Here is a 16,774-nt window from a genome sequence, read left to right on the forward strand (position 1 = left end):
TCCATCTGTGATCATCTTTATCTCCCTTTAAAGCATTAATGAAACTGAAATAAGTAACCTAGAAAGCCTTATGAGTTATCTGACATACCTCCATGGATGACTTATTTGGTATTCTTCATCAGAGTGTGGCAACAGGCATGGGGTGAAATGGTAAACTGCAGAACACAGGTGATAGGCCATGATATTTCACCAATTGAAGACTCTGTGGAGAAAACCATAATTCAACTTTTCAGACATGATATTCCTAAAATTGGCCCTTCAATTAACCATGGTGAACATGCCTGGAATGGTTCGCCTTGCCTTTAATCACTTGTTCGAGTCTTGCTCATCCCTCAGTACACAGCTCACTGGTTCCAAGTAATCCTGGTTCCTCTCTCCCTTGTACCACCACCATCTCTACTTTTAAAGTGGCACTTACAGCACATATTGCAATCATGTTTATACTTCTGGCTCAGTGTGCAAGCTGACAGCTCTTCTAGAGTAGAACCAGTGCCTTATTTATCTTTATTTCTAACATCTTCTTACTGCTCGGCACCTAATATGTGATCAGTTGAATGAACTCATATATAAATTAGTGAACACTGAAAGCCTTTAATTCTGGAGACTTAGTCTTATCCAAGCCACCTTTTCTATTGGAATAGATCAATTATTTTGCACAGACACATGTGTAGTGGTTGGGCTATAAAATATGAACAGACAGATTTGTGGAAAGACAATTTTGAGAGATAATTGTCTTTCATAACCACTTGTCCATGAAGGTAAACAACAGAGGGTATTTTTACTACCAGAACTTAATTCCATGCAATCTAAAACTATTTTTTTTCAAAACTACTTACTGACCACCTGTGACATGACCAAAACTGTTCTATTTTGGGGTACAGCCGTGAAAAAATAAGACAAAGGCTTTAAAAAATGCAGATAATACAGCAGATGGCAATTCATTTGTGCTTATTTTTGCAGTAAGCACTGTAGTAAGTACTTGATGTGCATTATCTCTTTTAATCTTCAATACCACCCAAAGTAGCCAAACTTATTCTCATTTTTACACTGGGGACATTGAGGAACAGAGGGGTACATATAATTTTCCATAAAGTTTCAAACCTTTTCATGACTTAAATTTCAGAGCTTTTGAAACATTTTAATTGCTGTCATTCTGGCTATGCTATGGTTGTAAAGTTCCCAGCATTTACAGCAAGAAGAGATCTCTGAACATTCTCCTCTAAGATCAGAAACAAGACAAGGATGTCCACTCTCACCACTTTTGTTAAGGGTGTCTACTCTCACCACTTTTATCAAACGGTAGTCCTAGCCATAGGAATCAGGCAAGAAAAAGAAACAAAAGGCATCCAAATTGGTAAGGAAGAAGTAAAACTCACTATTTGCAGATGACATGATACTATATACAGAGAACTCTAAAGACTCCACCAAAAAACTACTAGAAATAATAAATGAACTCAGTAAAGTCACAGAATACAAAGTTAATGTACAGAAATCTGTCGTATATGTATATACTAATAATGGAAAAGCAGAAAGAGAAATTAAGGAAACAATCCCATGTACAATCCACCAAAAAGAAGAAAATACTTAGGAATAAACTTAACGAAGAAGGTGAAAGATCTATACTCTGAAAACTATAAAACACTGAAGAAAGAAATTGAAGATGACACACATAGATATTTCACGCTCATGGATTAGCAGAATAAATATTGTTAAAGTGGCCATTCTATCTAAAGCAATCTACAGATTTAATGCAATCCCTATCAAAATACTAACAATATTTTCAGAGATTGACAACAAATAATCCTACAGTTTGTATGGAACCACAAAAGACCCTGAATAGCCAAAGCAATCTTGAAAAAAAAAAACAAAACAAAGAACAAAGGTGGGGTACCACAATTCCAGATATCAAGATATATTACAAAGCTGTAGTAATGAAAGAGTATGGCACTGGACAAAAATAGACATAAGATCAATGGAACAGACTAAAAGCCCAGAAATAAACCCACAATTGTGTAGTCAATCCATTACAAAGGAGGAAAGAATATCCAATAGGAAAAAGGCAGTTTCTTCAACAAATGGTGTGGGAAAACTGGACAGCTACATGCAAAAGAACAAAAGTGGACCACTGTCTTACACCATACATAAAAATAAACTCAAAATGAATTAAGGACCTAAATGTGAGACCTGAAACCATGAAGTTCTTAGAAGAAAACATAGGCAGTAACTTCTTGGACATCAGCCACAGAAACATACTTCTAGATATGTCTCCTCTGGCAAGGGAAACAAAAGCAAAAATAAACTATTGAAACTACACCAAAAAAAAAAAAAGCTTGTGCATAGCAAAGGAAACAATCAACAAAACAAGAAGGCAGTCTACTGAGTGGGAGAAGATATTTGCAAATGACATATCCCATAAGGGGCTAATATCCAAAATATATAAGGAGCATATACAACACCAAAAAAATAAATAATCCAATTTTAAAAAAATAGGCAGAAGACATGAGCAGACATTTTTCCAAAGACACACAGATGATGAACAGACACATGAAAAGATATTCAATATCACTCAACATCAAGGAAATGCAAATCAAAACAACAATGAGATATCACCTCACAATGGTGGAATGGATAAAATAAAAAACACAAGAAACGAGTGTTGGCAAGGATGTGGAGAAAAGGGAACCCTCTTGTACTGTTGCTGGGGATGTAAATTGATGCAGCCACTGTGGAAAACAGTATGGAGAGTCCTCAAAAAGTTAAAAATAGATTACTGTATGATCTAGTAATTCCACTACTATTTACCCAAAGAATATGAAGACATTAATTTGAAAAAATATATGCACCCTTATGTTTACTGCAGCATTATTTATAGTAGCCAAGATATGGAAGCAACCCAAGTGTCCATTCACAGATGAATGGATAAAGAAGATGTGGTGTGAGTGTATGTATGTATATGTACCCGTACGTACACACAGATACACACACACACACACACACTGGAATATGACTCAGCTATAAAAAAATAATGAAATCTTGCCATTTGCAATGACATGGGTGGATCTAGAGAGTATAATGCTGAGTGAAATAAGTCAGTCAGAGAAAGACAAATACTTTATAATTTCACTCATATGTAGAATTTAAGAAACAAAACAAATGACCAAAGAAAAAAGAAAAAAAAACACTCTTAAATACAAAGAACAAACTGGTGGTTGTCAGAGAGGAGGTAGGGGGCATGGATGAAATAAAGGAGATTAACAGTACATTTACCTTGATGAGTACTAAGAAATGCATAGCATTGCTGAATCATTATGTTGTACACCTGAAACTAATATCACTGACATATTAATTATACTTGAATAAAAAAAAGTGTTCTCTGAACTGAAGGTGATAGATCAATATATTCTTATAAAGCATAGTATGGAAAGATTCCCACAATGGAAAGGAAGAATCTCAGAAGGAAGAAGTTCCTAAATATATCTATCTTCTAAAAAAGAAAACTATTACCATTAAATAGTGAAATCCAATAACATGTTAAAAATAAGTAGCACAAACCGTGCTATATGATAGAGAAAACATACCAGACCCATTCATTTCTTTTATTAATGTACACCACATTTCAAATCTAGCATAACTTTCTTTCAGGCTTACATAAATAGAATCTCAACTTTTTTTTTTTCAACATGCAATTCAAAACATCCACATAACGTATTTGTCGATTGTTTTCATAGCATGCATTATTCAGTCAGATCTCTGGGACTTAATACCTGTCTGTACCCTGTGACCACATGATTTTAAAATGATTAATAATAGCCAATACACTAGTTTGAGAACACAAGACTTGAATAAAAATTTTCACATAAAGTCCTATGAGGTGACATCAGAAAAAATAATATAGATTGACAATATGATAGCAGCACTATAAATTCTAAACCAATATTATTGTATGATTATCAAATTCCTATATGTCTAAATCACTAATTTCTCCACAGCAAAATAACCATAAAGATGCCCATTTATCTTTTTCTTTGTTCTGTCTGTCTCACGTCCCTGCCCTCCCCCTATTTCTCACTCAGAGAGAATCTAGTGTGGTCTCTGTTCCCACTGCATGCTGCCAGCACTTCTGGAAAAGGCCTTACTCCACATGGCTTGGTATTTGAAGTCAGTTGTTTACTTGTCTGCCTCTCTAGTTAAGTTGTGAATTCCTTTAGGGGAAAGGCTATGACTTCTTTGTCTTCCTCCCTTCCCATGGCCTTTAGCACAGTGATTCACACAAAATAGGTGCTAAGAAGATGTTTCACAAGTGATGATCATTCTACTTTTTTTAAAAAAAAATCAAGAACATTAAATGGCATCAATAATCTATCCATTATGGAATTTTGCCTCAAAACATTATAGAAACCTCTTGGTGGAATACATCAACTCTTTTCATTTATTTTTAAAAGACCCAAGTCCAGGGATTGTTTCAGGAGTTATAAATCGTCCAGACCCCTAAGTATCTCCCAACTTTAAGGTCATTATCATTTCTTTAACAGATTCAGAGGACTAGAACTTGAAACCAACCATTAAGTGATGCTGTAACACCAGCCTGATAACAACCCTGAGCCAAAGTGAAGGGTGCTGCCTCAGGATGAGGGGCATGGACTCTGGTGAGAGACTACCTGGGTTCCGAACCTGCTCCATGATTCAGTAGCTAGGAAACCAGTACCGACTAAATCTCTTGGCACACAGTGAACACACCCCTGTCACCATCCCTGTCCTGCTTTGTAGGGACTCCTGATCTCTAGATCCTTTTTTTTTTTTTTTGAGATTTCTTTTTTATTTATTTGAGACAGAGGGAGAGGAAGAAAGAGAGAGAGCACAAACAGGGGAAGGGGAAGGGGCACAGAGAGAGGGAGAAGACTCCCCGCTGAGCAGGGAACCTGATGCGGGGCTTGATCCTAGGACCCTGAGATCATGGCCTGAGCTGAAGGCAGACGCTTCACCGACTGAGCCACCCAGGTGCTCCTAGATCTGAGCTTTTTTGACTCCCATCTCCAGAACTTCACTCTGCTGTCCACCTTTGCTCAGCCTCGCATATCATATGCCAGTGGTTTTGAGTAGGATTTCCAAATAAAATACAGGATGCCAATTAAATTCGAATTTCAGATAAACAAAAAATACTTTGTCAAAAATATGCCCTATATAATTGAATGAGATTCAAATTCAACAGGGCACCCTGTATTTTTCTTTGCTAAATCTGGCCACACTCATTCAGAAACTCCCCATTAACAGCAGTCCCTTGCCTCAAGCCCTCACAGATAAACACAGGGTTGCAGAGTTTGCATTTTAACTGCTTTTCCATTCAGTCCATTTTAGGTGTTAGCAATTAATCAAAAATCCAGCACAGGGACACCGGCTAGTGAGGAAAAGCTTCATTCCAACTTAATGCGACTGAGTTTTTCACTTTGGGAAGGCATGACATATATGATAAGAACTAGTTCTGTGTCAATTGCTAAATCTCCAATTCTGTTATTTTTCTACCCTTACAATATTTTCAGGTGGCTATATAGGGGTAGCCTAGAATTCAGTGCCTGTACATTCTAGAAAATTTCTCTAAGAAAATAAGGCTGCATCAGCACACAAACCAATAAAAAATAGCCAAAAGCAGTTCAAAGCATTGTCTAGGGAAAGGGTTTTTGGTTACATTTCTAACAACTGGCATGCACGCTATTTTCTTCTTTCGCTTAGTGGTTCTTGTTGTGACACAGAGTTTTAGTGTTCTGGTGAGGCATGTCTGAGGCTGGGCTCAAACAAGCGAGATGAACTCTACTGAGCAGACTCTTTCCCCAACCTCATACTTATTTCTGACACTCAGAAATTTTACATAATGGATCTTTTTCGGAGTATGTTGTGAAGTTCTACAAATACTTAATAGATGTCTGCAGTGTGGAGACTGACCATATGATTATCTTATTTTATTTAACTTATTTATTTATTTTTATTATGTTCAGTTAGTCAGCATATAGTACATCATTAGTTTTTGATGTAGTGTTCAATGATTCATTACTTGCACGTATTACCCAATGCTCTTCACAACACGTGCCCTCCTTAATACCCATCACCCGGATACCCCCTCCCCTCTGTAACCCTCAGTTTTTCTGGACTCTGGGAAACAAACTGAAGGTGATTATCTTTTAAAAAAAATGCATGCCTATATGCATGTATATGTATGTGTACATATGCACATATATTCAAGGCTGGACAGGTTATCTTATTTTTCCTTTTTAAAAAAAGATTTTATTTATTTATTTGACAGAGAGAGAGATAGGGAGTGCACGCAGAGGGAGCGGCAGGCAGAAGGAGAGGGAGAAGCAGACTCCTTGCTCAGTAGGGAGCCCAACATGGGGCTGGATCCCAGGACACTGGAATCATGACCTGAGCCAAAGGCAGATGCTTAACCCACTGAGCTACACAGGCACCCTGGAAAGGCTATTTTAAAGGAACTTTATTTTGGGTAAAATTAATTATTTCAATAGTTGATAATATAAGTTGTTTAGGTTCAGAGAGTCTTCTGGATATTCCTCTTGCAGATACTCTAAATGGTCCACAAGACTTGAGATTTTTCCTGAGTACCCCACTTTAAAAAGTGAACTATATCTCTATCTAACCCCTCACTCTGCTTGATTGTGATTCTTAGTACTTGTCATCTATTAACTTGATATCATAGCATGTATCCTTTTTACAAAGTATTTCCTTCCATTAGAATGTAATATCAAGAAGGAGAGGGGTTTTGTTTATCTTGCTCATAGGCATGGTCTAAGTGTCTAAAAGAGTGCTAAGTGCATGGCACACAATACGTATTTTTGAGTGAACACATGAATAAAATAGTACGATAATAGCAACTACTCTTTGTTGAGGGGCTACTATGTGATATACACCTGCAAAATGTTTTATGACAGGAAAAATGCATGTTTTATTGTTCATAAATGTCCCCAAGAATGGATCCTGGTGACTGAGAGATCTTTATTTTCTTGGAGGAAGTAATTCATAGTTGTGGAAGGTGATAACTGAAAGAGCTTTATGGCTTTAAACAGTTTTGCCTATAATAGAGAAACATATAAAATACAGATCTTGGAAGATCAAGGAGCTACTATTGGGACTTTGGGAGAAAAGAGGCAAGATTAAGATTAAGGGGCACTTGAAGGTAAGTTATGGAAAAAGAAAACCCAGTGGCTGGAGTCAAATGAAGTGTAGCAGTAAGATATATGATGGGAATTTTAAAGGGAAATTCCGATCACCTTATATAAATCATTCCCCTCTATTTCTTGAATCAGATATTCTATAAATTGTGTATTTCTTATTTGTGTCTTATTCTTAAAACGCACTCCTAAAAAATGGCTTCTGTATTATTAGCATGTCAACTGGTAACAGACACACTTTATTAGGAAGTCCGCTGGGATTTCTTTGGGGGACAGGTCCATTTTTCTGCTATTCAGATCCTTTTTGTAACTGATCTGAAACCTACTTGTCCAAAATTTGCTTAATGTTATTTAAATAATATGATTTTTTTTAAAAAAGATTTTATTTATTTGAGAGACAGCATGAGCAGAAAGACAGGCAGAGGGAGAGAGACAAGCAAACTCCCTGCTGAGCAGGGAGCCCAACATGGGGCTCAGTCCCAGGACCCTGAGATCATGAGCTGAGCCAAAGACAGATGTTTAAACAACTGAGCCACCCAGGCGTACCTAAGTAATATGCTTTTTAAAAGTAAGTAATGTATTTGACAATTGGATCCTCTCTTGGACATTTAGAAAAAGAGACCCTGAATGTTCCTTCCTTACATGTGATATTTTGTCAGTGCAATGAAAATACAATAATATGGACTCAACAAACATTTGTTCAATTAATGCGCTTTTGTGCCATCATGCCCTTAGTCTTTCCTAAGAGTCTAATAATTCTTCTCCTTAGGGAACTTTTAAGTGTGTTATGAAAGTAACAATAACAAGAAACACAGTGTCGTCATATCAGAGAAATCTCTATACTCTAGTGCCACCTTTAAAGGGAAGTAAACCAAGTCAGAGAGCAATAGGCTTTGTTTAAAGTCATAATGGCAAATAAATGGCTGAGTGCAAAACAGATATTATGAGCTATGACACTCCGTCCATTTAAATATCTACTTGAAATGTCTGATGGGACATAGCACATAGAACAAAATATCAAGCAAGGGGAAAATTAGTTCCTTGACATATTTTGGCAGGTGGAAAGGAATAAAGATATTCAGTAATGATACTAACCTTTCTAAGTCTCCTGAACGAACCTCCAAAATCATTCTACATTTCTCTCACCACCAGTGGTTTTAAGCACCACTCTTTCTTGAAATATGTTAGCGTTTGGATTTAACAACTACTGATTTTCAAAGGACCAAATCCGTGTCTGATCATGTATTAAAGGACTATGTCCCTCCTTATTCGTACACAGAGCTGTAATTGAAAAAAGTTAATCATACTGATATGTGAAGAACAGGAAAGGGGTAGGGGCAAAATCTCCAAGGTTGCAATATGAATACTAATGCCCTTGTTGGGCACTAACTCACAGAGGACACAGAAAAGATACATCCATAACACTGTCAGAATACTGTGTTGTTAAATCAAGCAATCAACATGCTCAGAAAGGATTAAACTTGGATGATGTCTGTTTAAATCTATGAACAGTTACATGAACAGTTAAATGCCACTTATCATTTTGATCGGACAAAACCCAGCAAAGTCTTTTTATAGGAAAAAAAGGACTTACCATACTGTGGAATGAACCTCGGTACAATAAGAAGGAATTTCACCAATGGTTTCCAGATATCACAGAGGAGGAACACTTTCACAGCACAGGGAATTTCATCAGAAATTCCTGGCACAGCCTCACCATTTGGCATTCAGGAGAAATTGTCTTCATCCTTCCACCTGCAAAGAGGTGAGAGTCATTTAGCTGTACCTAAATTATTAGTGTGAGTAGCCAAATCTGGGCTATTGTTCCAAAGAGAAACTGGTTTCTATAGTCAGATACTGGCATGGCAACCATCCACTGACATCAATAGATTTGCCTGATTCTGATTCCAGAAATCAGATGTGAATGTGTATGTGAATGCCAAAGGTGAGCAAGACACTTGGACAGAAGATGCCGTGAAGGGAAGAGACACAATGAAAGGACAGAAAAGGGTTATAAAAGGGAATGTCTCGCAATTCATCTTGTTTTCTCTATCCTCACTCTCTACCTGAAGCATTAAAGAACATTTCAAGCTTCTTATTTTTCCCTGCCTCCAGCTCACTGTACTTCTGAACTACCCTCCACACTCTAGCCAAAGAATTCTTTCCAGACCATAAATACAATCTTTTTTTTTAAAGATTTTATTTCTTTATTTGACAGAGATAGAGACAGCCAACGAGAGAGGGAACACAAGCAGGGGGAGTGGGAGAGGAAGAAGCAGGCTCATAGCGGAGGAGCCTGATGTGGGGCTCGATCCCATAACGCCAGGATCACGCCCTGAGCCGAAGGCAGACGCTTAACCGCTGTGCCACCCAGGCGCCCCCATAAATACAGTCTTGATTAAAAGTCTCTAATGGCTCAAAAAAAGAAAGTCTCCAATGGCTCATCACTGCCGTCAGAATAAAGTTGAAGTGTGGTAGTGTTATGTGCGAAGTCCCTTACCCACTGCGTCTAACTGATCTCCGTTAGCCTTTCTGGCTAATTTCCACATGGCCCATCTGAGCACTGACACATATACCCTACTACACAGAACTGCATTCTCTCTGCCAAATTGTCTGTGTTCTTTCACCATTCCGTTTCTTTAAAAATCAGCTGCACTACATCTGAAATAACTTCTCCTTTCTTACGTGTCTAGCAAGATCTATTCCTCCCAGAATAATTTTATCTGTATGACATTCTTCTCAGACTTTCGTGGCTGAGTTACTTATTCCCACTTATTAAATAGAGCTGTTACTACACTGCATTATAAATATCTATGCTTGTAACTAACTTTTCTACCAGACTTTGGGTACCTTGAGGGAAAATATGGTGTCATCTCCAATTTTTTCATTAACATTGTTTGTCATGGGTAGGGGGCTCAGTAACAGTTGTGTGTACTTACTTCAGGAAGGTAGTTTTCTTCAGAATATTTGCAGTGTCTCTTTCTGTATGGAGATGGTGTTAACTGAGCTCGGGAAAATAATAGTGCAAACCTAGAACACTGTAAAGTAAGTTCAACTGTATTTTAGTTGAGCCTGGTAGCTCTGGAGTCCACTGTGCGCTGTCCTTGGATAAGGACACTTCTCAAGGATAATAAACAAAGCTCTAGGCAGGTACAAGAGGAGATAGGTTATCTGGGGATGGGAGCACGGTAGTATGTTAAATTTAATTTCTAGTACATTGAGTTTGAAGAGCCAGGTAAAGATTTCCAAACATGGTGTTAGTGCTATTGGACTTGAACACATGCAACCTTTTGAAGATTGAAAGAAAGTAGGAGAACATATGGTTCTAGAATGCAATTTAATTTCTGCATGACTACTGTAGACTAAGTTGCTCTTATCTACTTTAATTACTAGCTCACAAGTCCAAAACAGGGCCACACACACACAGTACAACATACCAGAACAATGAAGCTAGAAAATAAATATGTAATAATTCATATCAGTTAATAGGCAAAATTTTTTGCAAGCTTATACTACTATAGTCAAATCCAAATCAACACCTCTCTCTGGAAACCACTTTTCTCAATTATAGATTTTCTTTTAAAGACACTTAAAACCTACATAAGCCTGTCCCTAACCCCAACTCCATCCTCTTGATTTTAAAAAATGATTCTTATGGGTATTTAGAATATAGGAGATTTTAAGAAGTGTCATAGAGAAATAAACATGAATAGTTTTAAAAGTTTCATGAAGGAAGGTTTTGTTTTCTTGTGCACCAAAAAAAGGAAAAATGAAAATATAAAACATGAATCTTTTAAAAGCTTAAGCTACTGAATTTTTTAAAGAAGATCTTGACATTGATCACCAGTGTTTTGCAGTTGAACTATAATAACGTTAATAAGCTTTTCAAGCCTATGCTTCCATTTCTGAATATGGTAAGAAAAAGATGATGCTGATGGGTATATAATCAATCAACCTTGCTTGATCTGGTTTAGAGGGTGTTGTGTGGGTTTAAAAATACAGAAGTCATCAAAAAACACAGTAGTATTCTACCACGTGACATGAGAAATGGAGGCTGTTTAGAGGTGTGGATATATGTGATTGTCCTGAGACTCTTCTAAATAAGGTTAGCACAAAAAGAGCAAGCACAAAACTCGAGAAGAAAAATGTCTGAAGTGGTCATAATAAAAACATATTTAAGTGTCTACATCTTAAATATAGTGAAGCTGATATGCACGTGTAAAGAAATGATTCATTCATAATGATCTGGGTTAATTTCACAGTATAGACAATATATCCATAATCCTCTTTGCTAGGTTACTGATGCCACAGTAGGTTTCTGAGATTTTGTCTTGAATGAAACAATGATGTGAAAATTTCCAGGAAACAAGCTACACTTACAGTCTCGTAAAATCAGATTGCCAAACACTTTGGGTCAAATGGTCCTGCTAATTCCATAAGAAGTTATTCTTCTACTTGACAACAGGGTAGTTGTCACTCAGTTGTCTTCCTTCCATCTAGGATGAGTTCTTCTCTGATTCTCTATTCATTCCACTTGCTTTATAGTGATCTTGGTACTAAATTCATTAGCACATTCATTCTTCATTCTACTATTTATTGAAGGACTAAGACAAGTCAGTCACTATGCTCTTTACAGGGTATTCAATGACGAACACAATGAAACTCATGCCCTCATGCCTTTCATTTGGGGTTAGAGTAGCATAATAAATGTCAACTATATTGGTTTCCACAAACACCATTTTGTGGCCTGATGCTAGGCTGGTGGCATGAGAAACACTAGGGGACATACTTAAAAATATGGAACCCTGGAACCTACCCATAGAGATTCCATTTCAGTAGATTTGGGGTGGAATTTGGTGATTTATAGTTAAAAATAAAAGCCTTGTCAAGTGCACTTTTTGGTACATATCCAGGCTTGGGAACTATTCTAGTGTATAATTAACTAATTTTTTTTTAGGAGAAAACAACAAACCATGTTTATCTCCATCAGAGAGCCTGAGGGCCAGCACAGTTCCTGTGAGCTCCATAGGTAGGGTAGGGTTTGGCGGGGAGCGGGGGGGCCAGAGGAATAAGTGACCAGAGCATATATGACTGGCAGTGGGGGCTTCATGAAATAATGGCGTAAGAGAGTTTGAAAGTCACAGAGAGCAGATCAAAACAGTAAATCCAAAGAGCATATGAAAATTGTATTTTTTTAAAAAGCCAAAAGAATCTGAGACAACTATTAGAAGCTGAAAGTCAAGATCTGAGAGGCAGAGAAGACAAAAGTAACAGGCAGAAGACAGGGACAGGCAAGATGGCAGAAGGACAGTGGAATTTCCTGCTTTGTGTACCTGGCAAAGTACTGCCTGGTTAACTATCTTGTCTCAAATTTCAGTAAAAGCATAAATCTCTCAGTGGTCAGATAAAAAACCAGATACCTTTGTTGCCACCATAACATATTTTATGCATTATAAAGCTTCTAGGTATAATTATTCACAACCTACAATTCAGGAAACAGTACACAGCTGTTTGACCAAAGTGCCCAGAATGGAATCCACTTGCAGAGCAATAATGGTCTCAGTGATATGGTTTAGTGTACTTTTTCATTTTTGGCTTTGGCCACTAGTATACAGACGAGACACATTCACTGACCAGTCCCTAGGTCCTGAATTTTTGTACTAAGTGCTTTTTCCTATGCAATAACTCATATAATCCCCACAACAGCTTTATGTGGAAAGTAGTTATTATCCCCATTTGACAGATGAAGAAAGGGGTCAGGTGTAAGTACTAAGCTGTAGGGCTAAAACTGAGGCCCAGGGTTGTCTGGCTCCAGAGCTTATCCTCTGGAGATAACTCAAATCTATTCTACTTTCCAGCACACAGAAAACAAAAACCATTGCCTTACTCTTTTTTTATTTTTTTATTCAAAACACCACATCCTCACTTTCCTGCCTGGAGATAATATATTTAATGCTAAAGGTAGTACTAAGCCTGTGAAATTATACCCTTGATTGGGTATTGTCTTGAAATAAGATAAGATTAATGGTTTTGACCTTAAAGTTATATAATAAACCATATAAATACAAGTAATTATATTTTATTTTCTTAAACTTCACTGAAGCTACATATATGACACTGGAAGGACACCCCTTCCTATGAGGAAGTCAGTCCATCCCTGCTTTTTTATAACTTGGAAATCTCTATTCTATAAAATTTTCCCAGATTGGAAACAATAATTTTCAAAGCCCTTTCCTATAAGGCATCTCATGTAGTCATCCAATATCTTTCTGAACTGGGGAGTCCAGCTGTTATATTTTCATTTAATATATAATAAAACCTAAAGATCAGACAGGTAAGGTTAAGTAAATGAAGCAAAAAACAAGCCAAAGTTAAAGGCCAGTGTCCTGGCTCTTCCTCTTAAGCTTCCTCTCAGGTAAAAGAGGCAATGAGGGAGAGGCTGACATCAATTTTTATAATGCTTAAAGACAATTTAAATTACAAGATACCAGAAATTAGTTAAGCATTTCTGAATAAATAAAAAACCAAAGTTAAGAGACTTTGATTATATAATCTGTGTCAATATAGATTATTATTTATACTTATGGGTCATTATTCATCCAAATTGCAAACTGTGTATTTTAATAGCATTGGTCTGTTTATTCCTTCATATAATTAATTCCATGATAATGTGGATACATAGCAAGTGTACTTTGATCATATGGCAGATGTGAGCTGGTTGCTGTCATCACTTAAAGCACAGAAGATTTATGGTTGGATGTACTTTTTTTAAGCATAGCTTTATGAGTTAATTTATATGAGTGAATTTTAAGCTGTAGATATGGAAAATATTATATTTATAACTCCGTGTAGATGTTATCAATACAAACATAATGTGGCAATGTTTTGTNATCAATACTAACATAATGTGGCAATGTTTTGCTCTTGTAAAATAGAACTAGGGTGATATTGAAGCCCAGAAGTAAACACATGCACTCTTGTTTGAATTTATATTTCACTGAAGTGCCATAAGATGTAGTCACGTTCATATAAAAATACAAAAAGTATTTTATTTAGAATGTCACCATATGAAAAATGCTAGTGTCATAGTAACATTTTATTTCAGAATTCTTAATTTAGAATACATGTAATTTTAAAAGAGCAATCAATTTTAACATTTCAACATTTAAACACATAGCTTCTTAATAAAAGACAGAAATGCTTGACCTTTATTTTTTTTATTTTTTATTATGTTATGTTATTCACCTTAATTCTATAGCATAAATGGTGGAAAACTCGATGCAGTAACATGTAGTCATCTCTCAAGTATATGAAGAGTTTAATCCACTTAAGCATTGAATTTTATAAAAATTTCTTTTTTTTTANGGTGGAAAACTCGATGCAGTAACATGTAGTCATCTCTCAAGTATATGAAGAGTTTAATCCACTTAAGCATTGTATTTTATAAAAATTTCTTTTTTTTTTAAAGATTTTATTTCTTTATTGGACAGAGACAGCCAGCGAGAGAGGGAGCACAAGCAGGGGGAGTGGGAGAGGAAGAAGCAGGCTCCTAGCGGACGAGCCTGATGTGGGGCTCAATCCCAGAACGCTGGGATCACGCCCTGAGCCAAAGGCAGACTCGTAACAACTGTGCCACCCAGGTGCCCCTGAATTTTATAAAAATTTCTTCTCCAATAACACATGTATCAAAAGTAAAAAGAATAGATTAACCAATACTACAATACCTGAAACTAAGTATATATTTGTATTTAAAACAGTAGTCACTGACTTAGGCACATGAAATTGATGAATCTCCATTCCGGTGACGATACAGTGTATAATTAACCAAGTTAGGGTTTCAAGTTCAAACTTAAAATCATATGCATTTATTTATTCTTAAAGGAAGTATTCAACAAGTGGATATGACAATTATAAATATATATGCCCCCAACAGGGGAGCAGCAAGATACACAAGCCAACTCTTAACCAGAATAAAGAGACATATAGATAAAAACACATTAATAGTAGGGGACCTCAACACCCCACTATCAGAAATAGACAGAACACCCTGGCAAAAACTAAGCAAAGAATCAAAGGCTTTGAATGCCATACTCGACGAGTTGGACCTCATAGATATATATAGAACACTACACCCCAGAACCAAAGAATACTCATTCTATTCAAATGCCCATGGAACATTCTCAAGAATAGATCATGCTCTGGGACACAAAACAGGTCTCAGCCAATACCAAAAGATTGAAATTATCCCCTGCATATTCTCAGACCACAACGCTCTGAAATTGGAACTCAACCACAAGGAAAAACCTGGAAGAAACTCAAACACTTGGAGGCTAAGAACCATCCTGCTCAAGAATGACTCGATAAACCAGGAAATCAAAAAACAAATTAAACAATTTATGGAGACCAACGAGAATGAATACACAACGGTCCAAAACCTATGGGATACTGCAAAGGCAGTCCTAAGGGGGAAATACATAGCCATCCAAGCCTCACTCAAAAGAATAGAAAAATCTAAAATGCAGTTTCTATATTCTCACCTCAAGAAACTGGAACAGCAACAGAGGGACAGGCCTAACCCACTGACAAGGAAGGAGTTGACCAAGATTAGAGCAGAAATNCGCCACTATTATTCAACATAGTACTAGAAGTCCTTGCAACAGCAATCAGAAGACAAAAAGGGATCAAAGGTATCCAAATCGGCAAAGAAGAAGTCAAACTGTCTCTCTTTGCAGATGACATGATACTCTATATGGAAAACCCAAAGGAATCCACTCCCAAACTATTAGAAGTTATAGAACAATTCAGTAAGGTGGCAGGATACAAAATCAATGCCCAGAAATCAGTTGCATTTCTATACACGAATAACGAGACTGAAGAAAGAGAAATTAGGGAATCCATCCCATTTACAATAACACCAAAAACCATGCGTTACCTTGGAATTAACTTAACCAGAGACGTAAAGGACCTATATGCTAGAAACTATAGATCACTTTTGAAAGATATTGAGGAAGACATAAAAAGATGGAAAAATATTCCATGCTCATGGATTGGAAGAATTAACATAGTTAAAATGTCCATACTACCCAGAGCAATCTACACTTTCAATGCTATCCCGATCAAAATACCGAGGACATTTTTCAAAGAACTGGAACAAATAGTCCTTAAATTTGTATGGAACCAGAAAAGGCCCCGAATCTCCAAGGAACTGTTGAAAAGGAAAAACAAAGCTGGGGGCATCACAATGCCGGATTTCGAGCTGTACTACAAAGCTGTGATCACAAAGACAGCATGGTACTGGCACAAAAACAGACACATCGACCAATGGAACAGAATAGAGAACCCAGAAATGGACCCTCGGCTCTTTGGGCAACTAATCTTTGATAAAGCAGGAAAAAACATCCGGTGGAAAAAAGACAGTCTCTTCAATAAATGGTGCTGGGAAAATTGGACAGCTACATGCAAAAGAATGAAACTTGACCACTCTCTCACACCATACACAAAAATAAACTCCAAATGGATGAAAGACCTCAATGTGAGACAGGAATCCATCAAAATTCTAGAGGAGAACATAGGCAACAACTTCTATGACATCGGCC

The 16,774-nt window shown here is 36.9% G+C and overlaps 1 long non-coding RNA gene across 1 annotated transcript in view; it reads right to left on the reverse strand.

Annotated features, from left to right (window-relative positions):
- Positions 1-16,774, reverse strand: part of LOC117797498 — a 123,176-nt gene that overhangs the window by 34,918 nt on the left and 71,484 nt on the right. The window contains exons 2-3 of the long non-coding RNA XR_004622512.1: positions 8,773-8,933; positions 89-202 (exon numbers count right to left, since the gene is read on the reverse strand). This is a non-coding gene — a long non-coding RNA (uncharacterized LOC117797498). The remainder of the gene's footprint in view (positions 1-88; positions 203-8,772; positions 8,934-16,774) is intronic.

This window comes from Ailuropoda melanoleuca, chromosome X (assembly GCF_002007445.2).
Source record: "Ailuropoda melanoleuca isolate Jingjing chromosome X, ASM200744v2, whole genome shotgun sequence".
NCBI lineage: Eukaryota > Metazoa > Chordata > Mammalia > Carnivora > Ursidae > Ailuropoda > Ailuropoda melanoleuca.